Raw genomic sequence first — 25,289 nt, forward strand, 5'->3', positions numbered from 1 at the left:
CTGATATGATTACACTGCACATTTTCTATCCTATAATTAACTGGACTTGTCTGCAATAAACAAGGCAGTGCCACAAGGTAACCTGTTGTAGTAAAACAAGTTCTGTAATGATGGCTAAAAGCATTGTTTCATCACATAAATCTCAGAATGGAACCTTTAAACAGGGTGTGAACACTTTAAACCCCTCCAGGAGTGGAAGCATTTCTAGAACAAAGCCACAAGCAGCGGCAAAAATTGGAACAGTGACAAGAATTGTGTTTTGTGCACCCAAAATATTCAAAATGAAAATTGTTCTGGACTAAAGGCTTCATACTGAGAAGTGATGACACCAATAACATGCACATACATTAAAACAACCCAGGGTGGAAGTGGGGTGGGGGTTCAGGGTCCACATCACAAAATTGAAAGCAATGGTGACAATAAATTCCTACAGATGTCATGATGGGCCCCCACATTCACTTGCTTACATTATTTCAAATAGAGGTGGTGCATCGTAATTAACAGGTTAGTTTAGGGGTATCTACATGGATAGGCAAGGTCCAGATATTCAGTGAGTAAGGGAACATACTGGAGTGAGTAATTTTAGGCAAACTGTTTTTCCAGAAAATAAAATTTAAAAAGCAATAATGCAAATTACTGAGGAATACCACATCTGTTTATGCAAAGAGTTTGAAAATTTTATTATATAGGATCTTCACACATCTATTAGTAAACTAACTTGTTCAGCTCAGAAGGCAGCTGTGTTAAGTGCTACTCCATTGTGTTTCCCTTAACAGAGGTTCTTATTAACTGCATATACTGTAGGTACTGAAGGTAGTTCTACCTTCTCAGAAACAGCCACTTCCTCAATTTTTATTTATTTATTTATTTATTTTACATACTTCAGTCTTTATGGACACACACACACACACACACAAACACCTACATATGAGGGAGAGTGGATATGGGCATGGGTAGGCACTGTGCTAGACTGATGTCCCGTTCCAGGATTCATTTCTGCCTTGCGCCAAATGGTGCTGTGATAGACTGAGTGATCAGGTGCTATGTGTTTGAAGGATGACAGAAGGATAGGTAATTTGACTCCACCCATCCATATAATTCTGTGCTGTTCTTGGAAGCTTTTGGTAAACTTCTGTAAAAACTCTTACAGTGAATTTCTACAAACACTTGGAACAATTGAGAACGACTATAAATTTTTATAGGTAATCAGAATTATGGTAAAACACAAAGCTGATTGTTAAAGTACTGCAAAGGTATTTTTGCCTCGGGGTAATTAATTCGTAGTTCTTCCTGGAGCTCAAGGATGTCCTTTGTATTTAAACCTACTTCAGATGCTGCCTTGCCAGGTCTCCAAGGGCTTTGATGACAGTGTGCGTCATGGAACCTTACCTTAATTTAACTTATAATGCTCCAAGTCAGAGCTAAGACTCGAAACACCTGCAAACTGGAACATTGTCATCTTAAATAAGGAAGCTGCTTCTGCTGTTATCTAAATAATTATCATAATCTGGTGTTTCATCTTTTTGAAGTAATAAAACCAGAATTTCTATTTTTCTTGAACACAGACAAAGAACTGTGATTGATCAGTGGCATAAAGTATTCTTTTATAGTAAGGTCAAGCACATATTCACAGTCAGAGCCAATTTAATTCTCATTATTATTAAGCATGAAATGTAGTGTTCATAGACTCCACCGAAACTGCAATGAGGCGTCTAGAGGCAAAAAGTAAGATTACTCCACTAAAGGGACACCCACAAGGTTATACTGCAGTTGTCTTATTTTCTATTATCTATTCTTGGACAAATTAATAAACCTAACCATCTGCTCTTTTCTTCCAATAAAAAGGTCCTTAAGGGCCACTTAAAGCTATTATTTTGAGAATCCTTATGGAAATAACAGTAACTGAGTACAGTCCTGCAGTTTGACCACACACTAAATATTCAGTATATATGGGTGGTGAGTGTACAAGCACAAAAATGACTGCCATCACATCATTCAGGTAGATGCTGCTTATTGGTGATTGGTTGAAGTGGCTCCCCACTGACTATGTAAAGTGCTTTTGAGTAGTGGGAAAAGCACTATAAATGTAATGTGTTCTTATTCTTAAATTTTATAGTTACCTAACAATAAGCCAATTAATGGCGACACAAAAATCAACAGCAGCTACAAAGTATAAATGAGGGTAATACTTATGACTTTAACTACAATCTTAGAAATCAGCATAAATTTGATTTTTTTCTGAAACATAGCCTGCAAATAACTGTTTACACTGCACATTTTTGCTGACTATAAAATCCATTCTTAACCTACAGCATATAGAGTTGAAAGGTTCATAAGTACACAGCGTAGCTTGAGTTCGGGTTTTATTTACTACTTGAAACCGAGAGATTGGAATTCTTATTTGGATCCGTTCAATCAATAGTAGATGAAAAAGAGTGGCATAAAGCAACATGTAATCTAATAATCAATGTAATATACATGACAAATAAATGATCTAACAGTATAAGACAATAGGATCCTCAATATTCTAAGTGATTTGAATAGTCAATCAGGGTTACCAAGCTATTCATAGCACACACTGCTTGGAGGCTAAAGAGTTTCTGAACTTAGTGGTTAATGATTAGTGGTGATTGATGAATGATCAAAGGTGAATGACTACTAATTATGAAATGCAATCCAAATTAACATCACGTGTGTGTATAATAGGTCTGTATGAGACATTATAATGTAGCATGACAATCACATTTCCCAAACAGTAATTACAATTAATCATATAATACTCTTTGCTTTAAACTCTTAATGAAAGTTAAGTGTACAATGGTTCAATATTTACCTCCCATATAAATGTATGTGTATATACATATACATATATATATATATATATATATATATATATATATATATATTACATGCACACACATACACAAATACTTATATATAATCCCTTACAATTACATATATACATATACACTGTATATGTACTAAACACTCATACACTTTCAAATACACATATAGTGGGTGGTCTTAAGCCTGAATTCCAGCTATCAGCCACATTCTGATAAAGACCATTCTCTACACAAACACTACAGTTTAAAGTACATTCTTGATAATATGAAACACATCACTACCTCCTAATATATACAGGGTAAACTCAAAGTACTGTATAATCTAATCATTAAAATGGTTATTATTAATAACTGGGAATTTGTTTATTAAATATTTAATCAGTAATTAGTTTTTCTCTGACAGAATAACACTTAGTAAGCACTTAACAGCTAGTATATTAGAATATTTAGTATCACTTTGATTCTTATATATGTAAAACAGGCATTACAAAAAAAGTACATGTAATAATCCAACCAGCCATATGACTGATAAGCACATTCCTCTATTTGTCACAACTCTCTCATTCACTCTTTATTTCCACTTAACTTCCTTTCTTCTTAAACATTCACGTTCTGGCCTCTCCTCACTTATAATGTGCTACCTCAAATTTTCTTTGCTGTTGCCTCCAGAAAACCTTAACACAAATAGCTCCTTATTCCAATAACTTGAGAACTTCTTTGCATTTTCTTCTGCCCACAGTTCATATTCCCCTAACCTCCATCTGAAATGTGGCTGCTCTGTCCCCCCTTTCACCATTCCTCTGTGCACCTTTCTATAGCCTAATGCAACATGCTAATTGTTTCTCAAAAGGCAGTGAATGTGCCGGTTTATGATTAGGGTTTCAATATATATATATATATATATATATATTTTTTTTATGCTTTACTTGAATATAGCTTAAGGCGCTACCTGAAATATAAATTAGGCTTTTGTTCCATCAGGAGTGTCTGTTTTCACATATAGTAGAAGCCTTGTAGCATAGCCGTCAAAAAGGTCACTCCTTTCTTAAAAGTATTTTTATGCTCCCATGGGCCTGCCAATTAATGGAAGTGTACTGCGTAGCCACAAAATGTTATTTATGAGTGAAGTGAAACTAACAGCCTTCTATGTAACTCATGGGGCCACCTCTTTAATGCTAACATCACTTAGTACTCCATTGTGGTTTACTTAATAAAATCTACGAAGCAGTTACAGAGCTAACAGGAACAAAATAGAAGGGTATCTTGTTTAATTAATAGTTACACTTTTAAGTAAGAAATACTAGCTTTACAGCTACCCTAGAAATGGGATCCTCACACAGAACACAAAAAGGTAAATTTTCCCAAACCCCTGGCCTTCTACCTCATTTTTATAGATATAGTGTTTAATTAGTGGGTATAAGGATTACGTTGAACAGGCATATGCATAAATGTGATTAATTTTACTGCTGAACAAACTGCATTCTTTATATACATTTTTAAAAAATAATTGCTGACAAGTATTTCAAATATGCCTGCCCCTTGACAAAAGCTATTCCCATTATCAATCACCGGGCCATCCTGAAACCCTTCAATGCTAAGTTAAGAATACCTGCAATTGTGACACTTTTTTTGTAAATTAATTCATTAAATGGCACTTGCTGTTTATTTAGACTACAGTACTACAAGACCCAACTAGAAATTGTCCTAGTCAATTTCAAAATAAGAATAAAAAGGAGTTTGGGTTGTGCAGCATTGCCTTACAGTTTCTTAAATCCAAGATTGACTCCCAGGCTCATTTATTCTGAGTGAAGCTAACACAAACTCCCCATCTTTATGGATGGATTTCTTCCAGGTAGACTAACTTTGCTCACATATCCTAAAGATGTGCAGGTTAGATTAATTGCTAAGTCTAGGATTGTCCAGTGTAACCGAGTGTGAATTTGCCATGTAGTATACTGGCACCCTATCTCCGACTGGTTTCTCCTGTACCCAAAGCTGTTTATACAGGCTGTAGCCTCAGTGGCTGAGAAATGGGCAAAACACACAAATAAAATGACTTACAGCATAAATCACCTTACTGTCTGTAAGTATGCACAAATGAAATGTCAGTCGGTCCCTATTCAGGAGAACAGCAGCACACTAACGTGTTTAATTTTGAAAAACAGAATAAATGTAGCAGTACTATATGCACTTATATCACAGACAAATTATGAAAAACAAACTCTTTACTGTCAGGATTTTCTGAATGAAAACCATCTGGCTTGGGGGAAAATTACATTTCAAAAGATCAGCACTGATGGCTTCAGGGATTAAATAAAAAATGTTAAAAAAAGAAGAAAAAAAACTATCAACCTGAGAAAAATAACCCCTTCTGCCCTGAAAATGAATGAAGGCCGCAGGCTGAGACACTCCAAATTTAGGGCCTCTGACTCACATTTCTATCTCTTCTCTAACCTACAATATGTCTAAAAATACTGCAGCCCTCCTTCCTTTCAATTGCACTTAAGATAACCCCACACCACATTTACTGATAACAGGCACAAATTCAGAACCAGTAAAAAGTGCTTTGGGACCTGCAATATATCATTACGGTAAACAAGTAAAGAAATTAAGTCTTAGTCACATTATTTTGTGGTAAACAATAATTTTTACTCTTGTATAATATAATTGGAAGAAATATCCTGCCATTCTGATATAGAATGCTCTAAATGGCTGTGGCATCTGCAGGTTTTTACTCCATCTAGTTCCTTCAATCGAATTGACCTATATTGTTTATGAAATATGTCTTGCAATTCTAAGGCCTCTTAGTGTTCTCAGGCTGTCATGTCAGACATTTCTAATATTTTAATTTTTTCTTGTCTGAGAACACACTGTATATTATGTAAAAGGGATCACATTAATAATTAATTCTTCAAATTTTTAAAACTTGACTTATTTCCCAATATTTTATCATAACTGATTCTTAATGTTGAACTTACAATGTAACTTAAATTACAAACCTCAAAAATAGATTAAAATGGCTGGGGGAGTCTTATTAACAAATAAAAGCGACAAAGGAAACTAGAAGTTGGTACCTAGCCTTGAGCAAAAATCCCATCTAACCATTCATCAACTCTTCTTAGTGCAGACAGAAATACAAACAATTCAGAAGGGCATGAGAAGCGTTTACTGTATTTTATCAAGTTACTTCTGGGTTTCACAGTTTTTATGCTAACTGATAATCTCCAAGCTGCTTTGCCATGTTTAGCCGACTTACTGTAAATTGTCCATCCATTTATACATCTTATGAATCCAGTTTTTCTAAAGCAGAGTTGCACAGAACTGGACACAATCCCAGCAGCACTGCACACAACCCAAGAACCAGTGCTGGATGACATTTGACACATAAGTACACCCATGTTCATTTTCCGTGGGCCAAATAAAATTTATCAGTTAACCTAATAAGATCTTTTGAATGCAGAGGGATACTATAGAAACTGTTCAAAACCCTCATGGAGAAAGGAAGAATATGCAAATTACACAAAGACATTGACCAGGCATGAGATTCAAACCCAGCAAGGCCATTAGTACCAACTACTGCCTCACCATGCCATTCAGATTTGAACATGGAAATTAATTTTACTCTCAACTCCATTTCATTCTTATGCATTTGTAAATGTCTACAAGATGACACAGTGAAACACTGTAGGGATGGAAAAAGAAAAGACATTCTCTTCTCTTGTGCACTTGTGCCAAAACTTCTGGCAATAGAACAGACAGACATCCTGCATCCCACTCCACCCTTTTCCTAAAAATAAGGCCAGGCCGCCAGACTGTCCCATATGTTAGACAGGAAGACACAGGGAGCATCAAGTCAACAGCATTTTGGAACATAGACCATAAATATAGTGCCATTTATATTCAAACATAAAAACACACACATGATCAAAAAAAGTATTTCACTGAAAGAATGCCAAATCTGTGGAAGGCACTCGCAACACCTTTCTTGGCAGAAAAAGCAATAATTCTGATCACCATATTAGCAGAAAACTATTGTACCTCTTGACAAAGCAGCAATTTACAGGCACCAAGAAATTAGATGTGATACCTGCTATATGTAAGTTTCCAAGTTTATTAGGTGGATAAACAAAGTACACTACAGAAAGTTTTTTGGTTTTTTTTCCTAAGTTGAATTAAACTTACTCGATCAGAAACACTATTAAATCTCCCTCATTCTGATGGTCATAAAATGTGGAATGCACTGTCATGACATGTAATAGAATTTAATTAGATGTTTACTATAATAATAAAAGGAAATCCTTTCAGTAGTTTAAGTTTTCAGCCAGGAAAGAGAGGTGATGTGTTATAAAGTCATTCCCCTCAAGGGCTATCCTGTACTAAAAAACAGGTGGAACTTCATATCCCAACACATCTGAAACTAGTGGACCAAGACAATGTTTGTGCCAAATGGCCTTCTTTCAACTTTTTCAAGCTCCTATAAAAGACAAGCAGAACTGAAATTCCTTCTTTGCATTTAAACCAACAGAGAAATTCATAAAATCAAGATCTAAAAATGATTAAAGTATACACAGCAGACAAATTATACAACAGAACAAAGCCCTAAAATATTTAAGTCACGACAATAGGTCTCATTTTATTGTTTTTTTTTTTTGGAGAGTGTGCCTTTTCGCCTAATGCCAAATGTGTCAAAGCCTTCTATTTTGCATCACTATCCAAAGTTTTGTGGTTTAAACATGAGGAACTGTTCCCAGTTTTAATAAAATGTACTAATGCATATCTCGCTATTTTATAATATACAAGTTCCTGACACCAGTCATAAACAGAGAAGTGTCTCAGAACTAAAAGTTCTACTCTTACTTCATGGTGTGAGATCTCCTAACTTAATATATCCTTTTTCTCCTGCTGGTTCAACTATAACAATTCCATAAATTAAGCTTCTCCTGCTTCTCTGTGGAGGCATCACTTTGATTAATGCACAGTTACTGTACAATTTGAACGTGGCAGTGTGAAAGCAGGAGAGCATACAAATGCACAGCTATGCAGTGGACAGGTATCCCCATCCAGGGTTGGTTCCAGCTTTTCACTAGATGTTGCCATAATAGAATCAGACACCTTATGAGAGTTGAATTTGACAGAGTGAGTGAAGAAAATAGATGTACAAATAACCTGTCTATGCTAATAAATAAAAAAGTACATTTAAAAAAAATAAATTCTTCCCTAATGGAAGAAACATGTCTTATCCACCCTTGCTGCAATTCGGACACAATTGTGCATAGAAAAGGCAAAATCATTATTTCTGCATAGCAAAAGCTACTAGCATTTTATAATGCTAATAGCTGTACCAGGTTCCATTATGATTGAGTGATTTGTTGCTTGGTTAATGCGTCCACAGACTTCACTCCGCTGTAGTCACATCATGTTGAGGCATACCTATAATATATTGTATACACACACATGTTGAAAACTTGAACTTGAAATTCTGACAAAAAGTATTTTTAGAGAAAGTTTTAAAAAATAAATATATAAACCAGTGCTCCAAAAGGCATGGGTTCACATGCCTAGGCACTCTAACATACTACATAAAGAAAGCTGTTATGTAGACAGAATGTCCATTGCCTAAACACGTATGGCAAAGTATTGTCCATAATGTTAGAAACGGAAATTCGGAAGGATAAGAGTTTAACTTGATATGGTCTTTCGGGCTACTGGGCTAGCTCAAAAATGACAGTAATTAAAGAGGTTTAAAAAACAGAGTCTAAAAATTACACAGTTTTTATCCTCTCATTGACAAAAGTAATTGTGACCTTGTGGCAAAGAATGGCACACACTTGAGGTATACCATGGACCCAAAGTGCTGTCTATTAAATGCCACAACGGCACTCCACCCTGGGAGGAGGAGGACCACAGGAGCTAAACAGTGGAGTCACTTTTCCCTCCGGATGTAACAAAGTTTATTATTAACTTAAATTGCATAAAAAGTGAAGTTCAGAATAATATAAGAGGGTTTATTAAAACATGAACCTTATAATCTTCACTACATTGCGGCTGGTGTAAAGAAAAATAACTAAATTCAAAGACCATTATGTCTGTCATTTACTTTGTTTCTTTTATCCCCCCACCTTTAGATGTAACAAAAATTACAGGGAGAGAAACCTTGAAGCACTTTCTCAATCAAACAGACATGTCCGCTGCTGCAGCTCCTTGTCTGTAATTCTTTTTCTCCTATAGCTGTTAATTCAATTTGGGCAAAATGCTTGCGTCGCGTCAAGGCCACTGCCAAATACCGTCTAATGGCTGACAGCGGCTGGAAAACTGCAAAAATGGTTACTGGATGTGGATTCACTTATTAAAAATGCTGAGTCAAAATCTACAGAGGTGGAAAATTTTGAAGAAAAGCTGAAAGTTGACCATGAAAGTTGTTTAAAAGTGTTCCAGGATTCCTGGTATAACTGGTGCAAACAATAACAAACTTTGTGTGCACTTATACAATACAATCTATAAACTATGTCATCAGCTGGGAAAGATTGAATTTGTCCTCCTGACACCTTGCTGTCAGAATCTACCTTGTTTAGGTTCAGTTCATTACATTACACTGCATGACATAACTTAAGTAGGCAGTCTGGTTTAGTAGCTACAGCCTTGGACATTACTCTATGGGGTTGCTTGTTCAATTTCCATTTTCCACTCACTTTGTAACCCAGAACGAGTTACTTAAACAATTGGAGTATTGTCATGTTATAAAAATATATGAATATAATCTCATATGTACAGTATATATGTAATGTCTGGCCAGTGTGGAAGTATGGAAACATTAACTCAATACTGTACATTTAATTTTGGAGTGATGTGTAGTCAAGTGTGTGTATGAGGACAGATTCTGTCTTGTTCCCAAGTGAAGCAGGGATAAGCATCGACTCCCAATGACAAAGAACTGGATATGCTAGCCAGGAAACAGATGGTTGGGCAAACAGCTCTAGCCTTGTTTATAACAATCTGAGGATAAATACAAAGCCTCCATTTCTTTACTGTGGCTGTGTATAGCAATGTATTAAAAAGCAGTCTTGCCACTTACTCAATTGAAAGTTGATTAGTCCTAGTATTTTGTTTTCAAAGCAAGCACAAATTGTGTATTTTTATTACACAACTAATTCTATAATTAAATAAAATTAGCAATAATAAAAGCTTTTTTTGCCTTGAAAGAGCAGCAGGATTTTATTTATATGTATCTGTATAATATTGTGTATCTGTATTAATATTCAGTTAGTCAGTCATTGTCCAACCCGCTACATCCTAACACAGGGTCACGGGAGTCTGCTGGAGCCAATCCCAGCCAGCACAGGGCGCAAGGCAGGAACAAACCCCGGGCTGGGCGTAGTGTATTAATATTGTGTATCTGTATTAACATGCTGTATTTATAATTAATGCATAATGTGCTAAGCTTATAAAGGAAATTTTGTTTCACCTCTGGTGTGGATTCACAGAGTTAGGACAATGTATCATTTATGAAGTTTGCTACTCGGGTGGAGCAGTGCTATACACTGACTTTACCTTACTGGTCATTCCTTCACTCAGGCACAAAAAAAACATTTCTTTGGAAGGATTTGTTAAAATTGTAATGATCTAAATAAGTCTATCATGGACTAAAATGAGGACAAGCCACAGCACATCTGCAACGGTGTTTTATCTCATTAACACTTGTGATTTTTTTCTGTTTATTTTTAGATTACAATACAGGATGAGGAAATCTTTTCAGCTACATGACAACAAACATACCTTCATGCATCTTTGCAGGCGTAAGTGGAAAAAAAAATAAATAAAAATAAATAGTGACTTAGATTGTGCAGGTAAATGTGCAGAAATGTCCCCTAGTGTTCAAATAACTCAGTCTTTTTCAAAGCTGGGGATGCAGACTGTTGTAAGATTTACTAACAGATCACTTCAGCATCTGCAGAATTGTGAGTGTTGAAACTGATGGCGGTAATAAAGCCCACAGACAAAGTTCTCTGTTTATGTTCTCAGTCTACATTCAAACATATAATTAACACCAAAGCAATAAAATTAGGGCAAGAAATGATTCCTTCATTATCATTGTTCTTGTTGTGACTTGCTTTTTGTTCATTTTGACCATCCTGTCATTCACATAGGACCTTACACTGGAAGCATTATTGGAATGTTGTCAAATTTTGCCAGGTCTTTGTTATTACCATGGTGCATTGTTGAATTGGCTCGGTTGAAGTAGAAAAACTGTTGGCTAATCACTCATAAAATTACAGTAAACTAGAGTTTGGTTTATCCCCTCTGTTGCTGCCTGTTCTTCGCTTAATATTTTAGTAATTTTCCATTTTAGTACTAATATTTAGACATGTTGTTTATTTCTTTGTTTATATATCTGAACAAAGTTTTTTTTCTTCAGTTTTGTAGTTTAGGGATTTCCATGTGGAATTGTTTGATTTTTTCCTATATCTGTAAATGTGCATAGCAAAATACATTGAACTAAACCGATTTTAAATCTGCCTATTAGATTAAAGAGCAGCTCTATATTGACCCCATATGATGACAGGTCTAGTTGGTTCCCTGAATCGGCTTTGAAATTGTTTCTTCCTCAGACCCAATGTCACAAAAATAGACTGGAACCAATGATGATGAACTACACTATGTATGTTTGATAATGTAACAACCAAACTCTAATAGAGAAGTATTACCAAAAGAAAAAAACAGAGTTGGCAGTCTTTATTAAGCATAGTCAGACTCTAGCACAGCAAATTTCCCCAAGGCTCAGAATCAAAAGCTCAGCCATCAATTGACATACATATGTTTCCTTTAGCTAGCTGGATGAAATTAAACACTTTGTGAGATAAATCACCAAGATGGCCCATTAGGACTGATAACAGGCACAGGGATGCACTTAAGACACCTACATTGCTGCATTTGCCTGTCAGATTAAGTTGAGACTTGCCTGCCGAAAAGAGAAAAAAAAAAACATCTAGATGGAATCTGGGGCAACTAATGTAGAGTAATTTCCTTTGTAGTTTCTTTAGTAGAGAAGATCCAATGACTTTAAGGCTGGGAAATTGCAGTCTGACCTCTGCCCTTAAGACTTGAGCTATCTTGAACCTAAATTCTAAATTGAACCATCTGGACTGGAAGTGAAGAATAACATAATTTGTTTTTAACGGGATGGGGAGTCAGTCTACCCACCCCCCTTCAGAACTGACTGTTCTCAAACTAAAAGACAGCAACCAGAAGTGAGAACAAAGGTGCACTGACACATACAAACACATTCAGAAAATGGGTTAACATCAACATAGTGAATGATCTGATAACCATGCTGGCAGCCTCACTACAGAAAAAGTATTTGAAATTTTATACTGTATGATGAATATGGTCTTTGTCAGCACTGTCAAAACCAATACATGACAGATTGGTCAACAAATAAAAAAAGTGTGTTTCAATAATGAAATATAATTGTTCTAAAGAACCTTATGGTATCACCTTCAATCAGTATATGAAATAACTCCCATTTATGCTCTCAATCAGTATTCTCCATTTCACATAGCTGAACACTACAATATAATGTGAAGTAGCCCTCTAGTAATAATTCCAGTCCATCTGTTCCTTTACTCTTGTATAGAGTCCTTCACCAAGCAAAGTCAAAGGGTGTTGTGGATGATATGGGTACTCTCAAGCTGCTTCTAAAACCACAATAATAAGAGGAAGGAAAAAAAATCTCAAAATAATGATTTATTTGAAAACTAATAAGAGGGAGGTAAAACAGTGGGAAACAAGGTAAAATAATAAGCAGCAGTTGTTGCGTCTTTAGGCCTTCCTAAATGAACAAGTCCTGTCTATCTATTGTGGTGGGAGCCCATTTAATGAACTCTGTATCACCTAAGCACTGTACCTTACACCTCTGTCCCTCTCTCCAACTCTAATCTCTCTTCCTTCTTCTAGTTGAACCCTTGGATAGCCTCCCAACTCCAAGTGATGAAGCAGCAGCTTTATACCTCATGATTCTGGTGTGTTCCTTGTGACTATTTCCACAGTCACAATAAGTTAGAGGTCCCTCTAATGGCCCCAAGTGCTTCTGTAATCCCAATATCTGATACTCGTTTAGAGTCAGGGAACCTCCAAAGTAGTTAATTCTCCCCAGCAGGGGTCTACATATACAGTCATATGAAAAAGTTTGGGAACCCCTCTCAGCTTATATAATAATTTACTCTACTTTCAACAAAAAAGATAACAGTGGCATGTCTTTCATTTCCTAGGAACATCTGAGTACTGGGGTGTTTTCCCAAACAAAGATTTTTAGTGAAGCAGTATTTAGTTGTATGAAATTAAATCAAATGTGAAAAACTGGCTGTGTAAAAATGTGGGTCCCCTTGTAATTTTGCTGATTTGAATGCCTGTCACTGCTCAATGCTGATTACTTGCAACACCAAATTAGTTGGATTAGCTCATTAAGCCTTGAACTTCATAGACAGGTGTGTCCAATCATGAGAAAAGGTATTTAAGGTGGTCAATTACAAGTTTTGATTCCCTTTGACTCTCCTCTGAAGAGTGACAGCATGGGATCCTCAAAGCAACTCTCCAAAGATCTGAAAACAAAGATTGTTCAGCCTCATGGTTTAGGGGAAGGCTACAAAAGCTATCTCAGAGGTTTAAACTGTCAGTTTCAACTGTAAGCAATGGAAATCAGGAAATTGAAGGCCACAGGCACAGTTGCTGTTAAACCCTGGTCTGGCAGGCCAAGAAAAATACAGGAGCGGCATATGCACAGGATTGTGAGAATGGTTACAGACAACCTACAGATCACCTCCAAAGACCTGCAAGAACATCTTGCTCCAGATGGTGTATCTGTACATCGTTCTACAATTCAGCGCAATTTGCACAAAGAACATCTGTATGGCAGGGTGATGAGAAAGAAGCCCTTTCTGCACTCACGCCACAAACAGAGTCGCATGTTGTATGCAAATGCTCATTTAGACAAGCCAGATTCATTTTGGAACAAAGTGCTTTGGACTGATGAGGCAAAAATTGAGTTATTTGGTCATAACAAAAAGTGCTTTGCATGACGGAAGAAGAACATCACATTCCAAGAAAAACACCTGCTACCTACTGTCAAATTTGGTGCAGGTTCCATTATGCTGTGGGGCTGTGTGGCTAGTTCAGGGACTGGGGCCCTTGTTAAAGTTGAAGGTTGGATGAATTCAACCCAATACCAACAAATTCTTCAGGATAATGTTCAAGCATCAGTCACAAAGTTGAAGTTACACAGGGGTTGGATATTCCAACAAGACAATGACCCAAAACACAGTTCGAAATCTACAAAAGCATTCATCCAGAGGGAGAAGTACAATGTTCTAGAATGGCCGTCACAGTCCCCTGACTGGATTATCATTGAAAATTTACGGGATGATTTGAAGCAGGCTGTCCATGCTTGGCAGACATCAAATTTAACTGAACTGGAGAGATTTTGTATGGAATAATGGTCAACAATACCTCCATCCAGAATCCAGACATTCATCAAAGGCTATAGGAGGACAGCGTCTAGAGGCTCTTAGATTTATAAAAGGAGGCTCAACTAAGTATTGATGGAATATCTATGTTGGGGTGCCCAAATTTATGTACCTGCCTAATTTTGTTATGATGCATATTGCATATTTTCTGTTAATCCAATAAACTTAATAGATAGATAGATAGATAGATAGATAGATAGATAGATAGATAGATAGATAGATAGATAGATAGATAGATACTTTATCTATCTATTAAGTTTATTGGATTAACAGAAAATATGCAATATGCATCATAACAAAATTAGGCAGGTACATAAATTTTAATGTCACTGCTGAAATACTACTGTTTCCATAAGGCATGTCATATATTAAAAGGAAGTTGCTACTTTGAAAGCTCAGCCAATGATAAACAAAAATCCAAAGAATTAAGAGGGCTTCCCAAACTTTTTCATATGACTGTAATCCAAAGCACCCCCCTTCATGTCCTTTAGCCACAATAGGAACTTCTAGTAAGCTTATAACAAAATAATTTGTCATATAAAGTGTTGATCTTGTGTTGGTTAATTAATTGCTATTTTAATGTAATTGTAGTTAGTGCTGCCATTTAGTAAAAGAGAGTCACGGTACTAACTACAGATGGCTGCCATAATTGGGACTTGAAGGTATGCTTGTAAAATGGCCCTGCTTGGCTAGCCATGGGAAAAAATACTCAAAAAGTGACAAAGAAAAAGAGGCATTTTATTTGGTCATCTTGGGTCCATGGTCACATAGTTACTGACATTAAATGTCATTTTCGTCTTCTCTTAGAATGAGAAATTCCTATCTATGCCAAAATATGGAATGTCCTTTAAGAACCTGTGATGAGCAGTATGGGAGAAGCTATTTTAAAGGAAGGACATACTACAGAAAACTGCAAGCATCTGAAATCCATTGTGGGTATAAACAGTGATAGGACAATTATTCCATAATGATGGCAAAGGATACAGAAGAGAATGTTTTACTGTTCAAAAGAACGCAAAAGCTGGCAAAGACATTGACAGATTTAATGGGCTGCGAAGAGTTGGGATAGAGTGGAAAAGTGTGTGTGTAGCTCAGTTCTGTTTCACAAAATTTCTAGCAAGTTGTATTTCAGTTATGAATGTTTTGTCGCTGGCTCTTTGTCCTTGTGGAAGATGCCTTAGGGATTTGCCCCAGCCCCATGCAATACTAATTTGGATTAAGTAGGTTTGGGAAAGTTCACAAGGACCATCAAGCAAAACAAGTGGCATGTTTTTTCATGACAGTACATAATTTCATTATACACAGGGAAAAAAATGCTTTTGCATTTATTTGCTGTAACAGTTTAATGAAATAAATCAACTAATGCCTGGCAGTTTACGTCTGCTTTCATGGTGCCCGCACCCCACATGTCTCACCTGGGTTTTCTCAGTTGCAATGCCTTAGAAAGTCTGGCAGGCTAACCAGACAACCCAAATAACGTCAGCTCAGTCTGTAAGACCTACACAGCAAGCGCTGAGCCAGCAGACATCAAACCCACCAAATTACTTAAAAAGAATCTCTGTTCCTCATTAGAGAAACTGCCACTGGCAAACGGATCAGCTCAACAAATCATCGGATGTGGAAAAGTAAAGTCCAGGTGACAAGTGCAAGTGGGCTAGGCATTTGCAGGCTGTAAGTAAAGTAAAACCTAACCTAACATAACATGGCATTCACAAACTCACTTAATACAATTCAGATTCACAGGTGGCCTAGAACTATTGAAGGGCAACACTGGGTACAAAGCAGGAATCCTACTGGATTGGATGTCAGTACATCTCAGAATTATAACATATTATACTTAAAAGCCCTTAATCAATGTGAAGGTTGTAAAGTCCTGTAGTCTATCCTAGCAGTACTCGGTGCAAAGCAGAAAGCAGCCCAGAATGCTAGCCAGTCCATCAGTTATTATAATATAATATACTATTTTCAAACCTACTTTAAGGTTGTGGAGGCTTGGAGGGATTAAACCTATTCTTCCAGCATAAGTGTAAGGTAAGAGTCATCCCTGACAAATTAGAATTAAGACAAATAAAACATTCAAGAGGAAAGCAGACAAAAAAACCCTCCAAAAGTTACTAGTCAGAAGCTTACCATTAGGCAGTGATGTACCTGACTACACTAAAAAAGAAAAAAAGTATATGTCAGACTGATCTTTTATTAACAGATTTTACAGCAAGTTAGTCAGACATATTTAACCAATTTTCTTCATGTGCTCATTTCACCTTGGTTGTGCTCCAAGACATTTCTCTCATATTTATGTCTTGCTGAAGCCGAGATTATCTTGGCCTTATTTAGGTAAAAAAAAAAAAGGCTGTGCAGCATAGAGGCTAGGGATTGTATGAGCAAGATGTGGGTTTAGACCAGCAACCTGCTGCCACCACTCAAACTGTAAAATAAAGCATTGGCCCAAAGGCTGTGAGACAGCAGTATTAAGCACTACCTCACTGAATCAGTATAACATTGTGGTCTGCACAGCTGGGATGCTTCAGACCTGTTATCCAAGACTCCAGGATACAAAAGTAACTGCAAGGATCTCAGCTGGTTTGTCATTTGTTCCTGACGGACTCTGGTTAGTTCAAAAATTGCAAGAGAAAATACCCATTCATGAGTCCTTATTAAACAGGCTGGATGCTGTTCAAAAGCCGACAAGAGCATGCCATCTGACACCTGCTATTTTTAATTGGTGTTCAGGCAAGAAAACTCTAGACAGGTAGCCAGGCGATTATGCTGTGCCCAGTGGTAAAATAATATCAACAAATGACTGTGCCATTTACCGTATGCTAGCTCATGACAGATGACAAGATGTATGCCGCAGACATAAAAGGGAAGAAAAATGAGGACAACAACAAAGAATGGACATTAGGGATGGGAAACGGTATGACTCTGTAACAGAAGAGTAGAATTAGTAATACAAAGTTAAGAACACAATAAAAAGGATAACAGCCCTTTGGAAAGTTTAAGAAAATATGGGAATGAAGATTAATGGGAAGATGACAAAGGAAAAAAAAGCACAAGAACCACAAAGAGGGATGTGCAATGGAAAATGGATCACATTTTCCAGCCAAAAGTTTAAATTAGGAATAACTTACTTTCAGTATCAGAAAACAGAAAGAAGAGGTGGCATGAGAAGTGAACAGGCCCTTCTTGTGTGGAAATGATAGTCTGTGCAACAGTTGTGGGGTGGAGGTGCACAACTTGTATAGGATTCAGGGAGCCCATCTCCTTAAAACACTGTACTCATCCTGCTTTCCTGTTGAAAACTGCTCGCTACGGAGACATGTAGTCAGGCGAACGTGGGGGGCACATCTAATTGTTATGTGGCAATCACAGACTATTCACAAGTCTGTCATCTGGAACAGCTTATTTCTTAATGATATGTGGGGACGTTCACTCTGAGATCAATAGACCACCTGTTGCTGAGTCACTGGGATGAGGAGGGTGGAGGGGGAGTGGGCTCAATAAATATTCACATGGAACATTTAATTACCAAGCGGCTACTCAGTAGACCCTTTATTATCCATATACTAATGGAGGAACTTAAGAAGCTTCTCAACAGATGACTCTGAATGATGAAAGTAAGCATTGAGAGTCTATTCAGTAAAAGGAATTCAACTCAACATGCAAATTCAAAGTCATTCAATCTGAGATATTAAATGAAAAGGTTTATTAATTTAAAAGCATCAACAGGTCATATTAGGGAATAAAATAATGTGATACATGCATTATCTGTACCTGTTTTGACCATTGTAGGGTCATAGAGACTGGAGCGTACAGCAGCAATATTGAACACATGGGGTGGTAAGGGAAGACACCTATACACAAGTTGGACTAAAATAGAATTTCCAATCAACTGAATTCAGTCGTGTTTGGATGTGGGAGAAAAACTGGAGTACCTATAAAAGAAAAAGACACACACTGGCAAGAGGGGATTGTGCAAACTCCACTCACATGGAGTCCGCATCTACTGGAGCTGTAAGGTAACACCAGTAACCACTGGGCCGTCAAATGTGATATTTACCAAGATATGTACAAAATGGCTAATTTTTTTGTTTGTTTTTAGTGACACGGTTACAAGAACAGTGTATATATCCATTCTACCCTTGAGACTTATCCTACCCCATTCTTCTTTTAATAATTAATGGTAAATCTATTAAAAACAGGGCACCATCACTCACTTATCTTAGCCAAAATTATTAAGCAGCAACAGATGATGACTAGTGGCTTGACTGTATAACTGAAATCATTAAGACAGCATCTTTCCATATGAATAGAAATTGATTTTTATTCTACTAGTTTTATTCTGGCTGTAATTGCTATTACTCTGGATAATCTAATGACCAATTCTGGATTATCAGATGCAAAACTGACCCAAATATGTTCCCCTTTCACATTTAGTATGCATCATGTACACGGTAGCGGATATTAATCCCAGCAAAATGACAAAAAGCAGAAAGTCATCAGGAGTATTAAAACTAAATTATTTTAGAAAATTTTCAACTTTATTCGACACGGGTTTTTTACCATAAACATATGTCCCTGATAAAAAAAGATTACAGACTTCTTTTACAATGGTAAACCTCTCAGATTTTTTCACAAGTTTTAAACAATGTTGATTCATTGCAGTTTAATTTCTTCATCCATCCATTTTCAGAACTTGCATTTTCCATTACAGAGTCTCATGTATTTTAGTCCTATTCCAGCAATATCCAAAAATGGATATACATGCACAGTTTAAAGCTGTATTTTGCCTAACTTAACAGGTATTCTGTTTGGCAGTAAAAATGGAGTATGAAGAGAATCATCCATGTGAATACATGCAGAAGGCACAAAGTTCACTTAGAGTGAATGAGCTGGGAGTCTAACCCAGGTCTTTAGCACTGTGGGGCGGCAGCATAAATAACTTAAGTGAACGAGCCATCTGAGAGTCATTCCTCTATTCATTTTCTAAACCTGCCACCTGCATAAGGGAGTTATAAGGGGATGAAGCCCACCAGCAATGCTACACTAAATTGAGCTCCAAAAATGTATTAGGTACTCAACAATCATTGCAAACCTTACTCAAAAAAAACAACAAAAAAACAGAAGTGAATGTTTTAAAAGAAGTAATCAATGGCTATATGTCACATATGGTATATGAGGACAAACTATTAGCGGTTATATCCCTAAATCTAATATATAGACATACACAATTGCCATAATTATTATACAGAGTCACACAGTTATTTAAATATCTGCTTACAGATGTCATTTAGTGTTAATATAAGCGTGAGGAGAACATACAGAGGAAGGAGCGATAACCAGCTACCACTGTGCTTACCCATGTTATATCTTGGAGTACAAGCAAGAAATAAACAATTGAGAGGTATCATTGCACTTTTATGCCGTTAACTTTGCCTCTTTTTCCACAAAACTAATATCTGAAGAAGCACAGTGTTTCACTAAAAGTGAATTCATGAGGATGTTTGCCATGGAAAAGCAAAATGTCTACAACTGTGGAGAAATTTATTCTCTACTTGCAGGTTTGAAATTCCTCTTTTCTAGGCTAAGATTATAGACACATCTATACCCATGCATGCAGTACTGGAGGCAGAGTGAAAACCAGCCATGGACAATGGCCCCCCCATTCCATTTCACAAAAGAGTCGCATGTGGCTAACTTAGAGTCACCAGTTAATTTAACACACACACACATCTTTTGAATATGCAAAATTTCTAAGCAAATTCTACACAGAAAAAAGCATAAGTGGCCTCATTCAAGAAAAGTATACAAAAGACTTACCTCAGTGGCAAACAGTATGGTCTAAAATATCCAAATTTCCTAGGAGTTGGTGGTAGTAGAGAAGGCGATGTAAACTACAATCAAGTCACTGCATCATTATGTTTACTTCCCCAAATATTTTTGATAAATCAAGAATCCACTGTATCTTATCGGTGTTCCACTGTAGATGATGCAATTTAACAAGGAAGTCAACTTATCATGCACCCTGTCTAAAACAATTATCCTCCAGTAGCAGACTGTGCTGCTTTCCATTTCATTTGTTTTAGCATGTATGGTTCACAGCAGGATGCGTTAATGCACTTCAGCTGTGTCTTACTGCCCAGACAGAGCGTCTCACTCACATAAATTGCATTAATACTTTCCTGTGGGTCTGTGACAAGGATTTTAGTAAATGACTGAGCTCAGAAAAAGTGATCACAGACACATCTTTCTAGTTGGAAAGTCATCAGCAGACTAAGCACTTGCTTATAGTTCTTTCACTTATATATTGATTTAAATGAATTGCTAGCAGTTATCCTGTGACGTTACAGTTAAATAAAATGAACTCAAATATTTCTGCAATAAATATGATTAATAAACTCATAGCTATGTGAAGCTGAAGTAAACCTGTTACTTTTGCATTCAAACAATGAGACATTTGAACAGCAAAAAGGAAATATATATAAAATTAACAGGAGTAAAATATAGCAGCTGTCCTGCGCAGTACCGCAAAGCACTGCAGAGGGTGGAGATGTCAGCACAGAGCTCCCTTCTGTTCAGAACATACAACACACAAGACCTCTGCCATCCTGCATGGGCCCTCTTCTCACTCACCATTAGGACCCACATGAGTAGATTGAGGATTTTTTTTTTATCCTCACATCCTAATTGTATTCCACAGTTGCTCATACTGACAGCTGCAAGAACAGGTCTGATGTATTAATATGTGTCATATATCTATTATCTGATACTTTAACATACAGTATTGTATTCACTGTCTATTGTTGGTATTGTATTACCACCACTTGTCTACGGGAGAGGGGCAAGTAGGAGTTTGTTTGTTAAGTGTAAACATGACAATAAATTTCAACTTTAACTTGAGGAACTTAGCCGTCTTGTAACCAGGCAACAGTGGAGCAAAAAAAAAAAAAGCTGATAAAAAATGTGAATTGCATACATAAAATCATAACACAAAACATATGTTAAAGTGCTAAATGACAAGCTCGACTTAGATAAAAAGGAACACATATAGCAGTTACCCATTATACCAGCTTATAGATATTATTCAGCTTTAGGAAAAGGCAGCTGGAAATAGAAGCTGAATTATGGAGTGCCTGTCTGATCTGTTATTTTAGGCTAAGTATAGTGCAAGGAACGCCACCACCAATTACAGAATTGCAAATTGGCCGCGGACTTCTCTTTTTCCTGTGTCAAATTAAATACATGTTTAGCATTAAAAAGCAACCAAAAGCAGTATTTGACCAAAAGCACGTACACGCTGATGCCATGGTTGTTGGATCTGATGGACTCTTTTCCTAGGTTGGCCTTGTATGAACTCCACCTGCTTTTTTGAAGAAGGAATTGCCAGACAAATTTAATTAGAGCAGGCCTGATAATCTGAAATGTTGTGTATCTGCAGTCAGCTGAGTCGCTATCTAACAGGTGCTCTGGGTAGTTGTCACTGCAGCTGGAATAAAATTAATTCTCTCCGGATGAGGGATGTAAGTCCTGTTTCAGTGTTCTTGTCTACTTTAACCAACAGTAATCACAGTACAGTACAGTGGACTGAGGCAGTTTGGTTTATTTATGTAACTCCAAAGTGGAATGTTTTCAAGTATCCTTCACAAAAGGCATTATAGAAAACACAAGTAGACTTACAAACTTTAAACAATTTAGTGTGAATGTTGAATATAATGGTGAGGATTTACTGTATATACAGTATCTGCCTTCCTTCTGAAGTCAGTCAGTCGGTCATTATCCAACCCGTTATATTCTAACACAGGGCCACAGGGGTCTGCTGGAGCCAATCCCAGCCAACACAGGGCGCAAGGCAGGAACAAACCCCGGGCAGGGCACCAGCCCACCACAGGGCACACACGCACAACACACACACCCACACACTAACACACTAGGGACAATTTAGGATTGCCAATGCACCTAACCTGCATGTCTTTGGACTGTGGGAGGAAACCCACGCAGACACGGGGAGAACATGCAAACTCCACGCAGGGAGGATCCGGGAAGTGAACCCAGGTCTCCTTACTGCGAGGCAACAGCGCTACCACTGCGCCACCGTGCCACCCTCCTTCTGAAGTACATATATCTATTCATCCTTTATGTACACTGAATAATACTAAAGAGGGTTGTGTGGACTGAAGACTATCCCAGCAGCACTAGACACGTAACAAGAACCAACCATAGATGGGGTGTCAGGCATTTTAGATTACATACTCTCCCATATACAACATCTCGAAATGTAACACAGGGGGAAGGGGGAAGAAAGAGAAACATGACTGTGGAAAATCTGAAAGGCACCTGCTACTTTTAAGTTAATCTAGCACCACTAATACAAGGTGACATAAACACAAGAAACTGGTTTACAAAGCACAGGTAATTCATGCCAACAGCCTAGAACCAACTACTCTTTGTAACAAAACAATTAACAAATGCCAGCCTCAAACTGGAAGACATACTACTAAGCCTATCTTGACATTTTAGGAAAACAGCCTGCCATAGCAATGTGGATGAATATTTTTAAATGTCATCTAAAGCTAGCATAACCTGATGAACCTCATAACTTAATCAGCTTTAATTATGAGCTGTATTATGCCTATTGTATTCAGGATTTCAGATAACAAAAAAAAAAAAAAAAAGTGCTTATTTGCAGTTCCACCCAAACGGTCCTAGCACTGAGGCGTTTGTTTGTATTTTCAGATTTCTTGTCAGGCACACAACTTACTTAAAGCAAAATATTTAAAAAGAAAAATATGACAAGTACTGACTGGCTTGCTCCATGTTAATTTTGCATGTTGTGCTCTGTGTGGGGAAAGAAAAGGATTTCTATGACTTTAATAACAACTTTATTATCCCCAAGTCAGAAAAATCATTTTGGAATATCAACAGCATAAGTATCACAAATGTGCATTTTAAAGAATTAACATATAAAATTTACACAGCCCAAAAACGTAAGAAGTTTGACAAAGGAGACCATTCAGTCCACCAATCAAGCAGGTTTATTTAGGCAATAACTAAGCTGTCCCAATATCTCATCCAGATTCATCTTAAAGGTTGTCAAGGTTGCTGCTTGAACTACATGTTTCAGTAGTTTGTTCAGAGTCCCAAAACTCTTTGCAAAAGAAGGACTTTCTGGCATCAGTCTTAAATGCACTTCCTCTTAATTTCCAATGATAAAAACACATCTAACTTCAGTTTAAAGCTAAAAAGTCTACGACTTTCATGTTCTTCTTAGTATTAACAGTTTTAATTAACATCATTAGTAAAGAATGCTTGCAACTGTTTACCCCAAATCTGGGGTCCTAGAAACACTTTCCTGTTGGGAAAAGTTAAATGTTAGTGTGTATAACAAGTGTAAGGTTCAAGTTGAATTTCTGAGTTTGCTTAAAGTAGGTCTGTCCTAATACTACTTGTAATGAACAGTTTTGCATTTTATCCAATGATTTTTATGAATGTCTGTATAAACCTGTGAATTTGAATGTGAATTTCCCCTTGGGATTAATAAAGTATCTAAGTATCTATCTATCTATCTATCTATCTAAAGAAATTTATTGAGGAGTTAAACTAGAGGGATAGGTTTTCAGTTTAGGCTGCACTAGTAGTCTGTTATTTCACAGTAATAGAATCGCCTTATTTTTTATTTGTCTCAAACCAAATAATCACATCCTGTGTAATAAATATAGTTAATATGGCAAGATGTATACATAAATAAAATAAATAAATCAGATTTAATTTGGATAGCACAGTGTTTAGGACTGCTGCCTGATACCTCCAGAGTCCTGGATTTAAATCCCAGACTAACAACTACCTCTATGGAGTTTGCATGTTATCTCACTGTTTGTGTTTTTTTTCTTCCAGGCGATCTCATTTTCCCTTCACATGCTAAAATATGCAAGGTTTGCCAGTTTACAGTTATAAATTGCAGCTGTATGAGTGAGTCTGAGTGTTTGCATGAGTACACTCTGCAATGGACTGGCATCCTATTCAGGGCTAGTTTCTGCTTCAAGTCCAGTGCTGTTGCCAAGACAGACATAAGCATCCCATGTCCTGAACTGGGAAAGGGGGCCTTGGAAAATGAATAGATGAAACAATGGATAATTAGTTTTTATATAACCTTGAACTCCTTGGGAAAGTAGCTTTCCATGTTAGATTTTAGGATACTCTGCAGCACTGACAGTTCTTTTATCCACTGAACCATTCCCTTATTTGGGTCTGAGTCATGAGGGCAGCAGTCTGAGCAAAGATGCCCAGACGTCCCCCTCCCCGAAAACTCTCTGGGGGGGATATTGAGTCATTTCCAGGCCAGATTGGAGATCTAATCTCTTCAGCATGTCCTGTGTCCAAACTGGGGTATTCCCCCTAACTGAACATGCCTGAAACACCTCCCCAGAGAAGGGTCCTAGTCAGTTTCCGAAACTACCTCCTTTTGGCTCCTCTCAATGCAGAGGTGCAGCAGCTCTACTGTGATCTGCTCAAGAATGTCTGTGCTCCTGCAATCTATCTCTAAGGCTGAGCCCAGATACATTGCAATGGAAGTTTGAAAGATACGAGCACTTACAGTGTTACACATAGAAAGGAGTTAGCAATTAAGATATGGTTTGAAATGCCCTTATTTACTTTTTAATTGTAGGTGCCATCTGTTTTTAGGTTACCACATCAACAGAATTAATCATTGAGCTGCAATACGGACTGCTGTTGTACTTACTGAGATACATCAACCTGAAACATCATTGTCTAACTGCATAACTGGCATTCTTTTAAGAAAATGAATTTACAACAGGCTGATAAATTACACATGGCTGGACTCCACTTGATTGAATTACAATCCTAATATGCACACGGTTAAAACTAAAATCCCCTTAAAATTCAGATTTGTTTCTTCGCTGAAATTAATGAG

The 25,289-nt window shown here is 37.1% G+C and overlaps 1 protein-coding gene and 1 long non-coding RNA gene across 5 annotated transcripts in view; one reads left to right on the forward strand and one right to left on the reverse strand.

The window, feature by feature from the left end:
- Positions 1-25,289, forward strand: part of LOC114667298 (uncharacterized) — a 189,223-nt gene that overhangs the window by 70,086 nt on the left and 93,848 nt on the right. For all 4 annotated transcript variants that reach the window (XR_003718723.2, XR_003718722.2, XR_007933762.1 and 1 more), the window contains one exon: positions 10,569-10,639. This is a non-coding gene — a long non-coding RNA (uncharacterized LOC114667298). The remainder of the gene's footprint in view (positions 1-10,568; positions 10,640-25,289) is intronic.
- Positions 1-25,289, reverse strand: part of chsy1 (chondroitin sulfate synthase 1) — a 122,570-nt gene that overhangs the window by 20,790 nt on the left and 76,491 nt on the right. The window lies entirely within an intron of this gene.

This window comes from Erpetoichthys calabaricus, chromosome 17, assembly GCF_900747795.2.
Source record: "Erpetoichthys calabaricus chromosome 17, fErpCal1.3, whole genome shotgun sequence".
NCBI classification, from domain to species: Eukaryota; Metazoa; Chordata; class Cladistia; order Polypteriformes; family Polypteridae; genus Erpetoichthys; species Erpetoichthys calabaricus.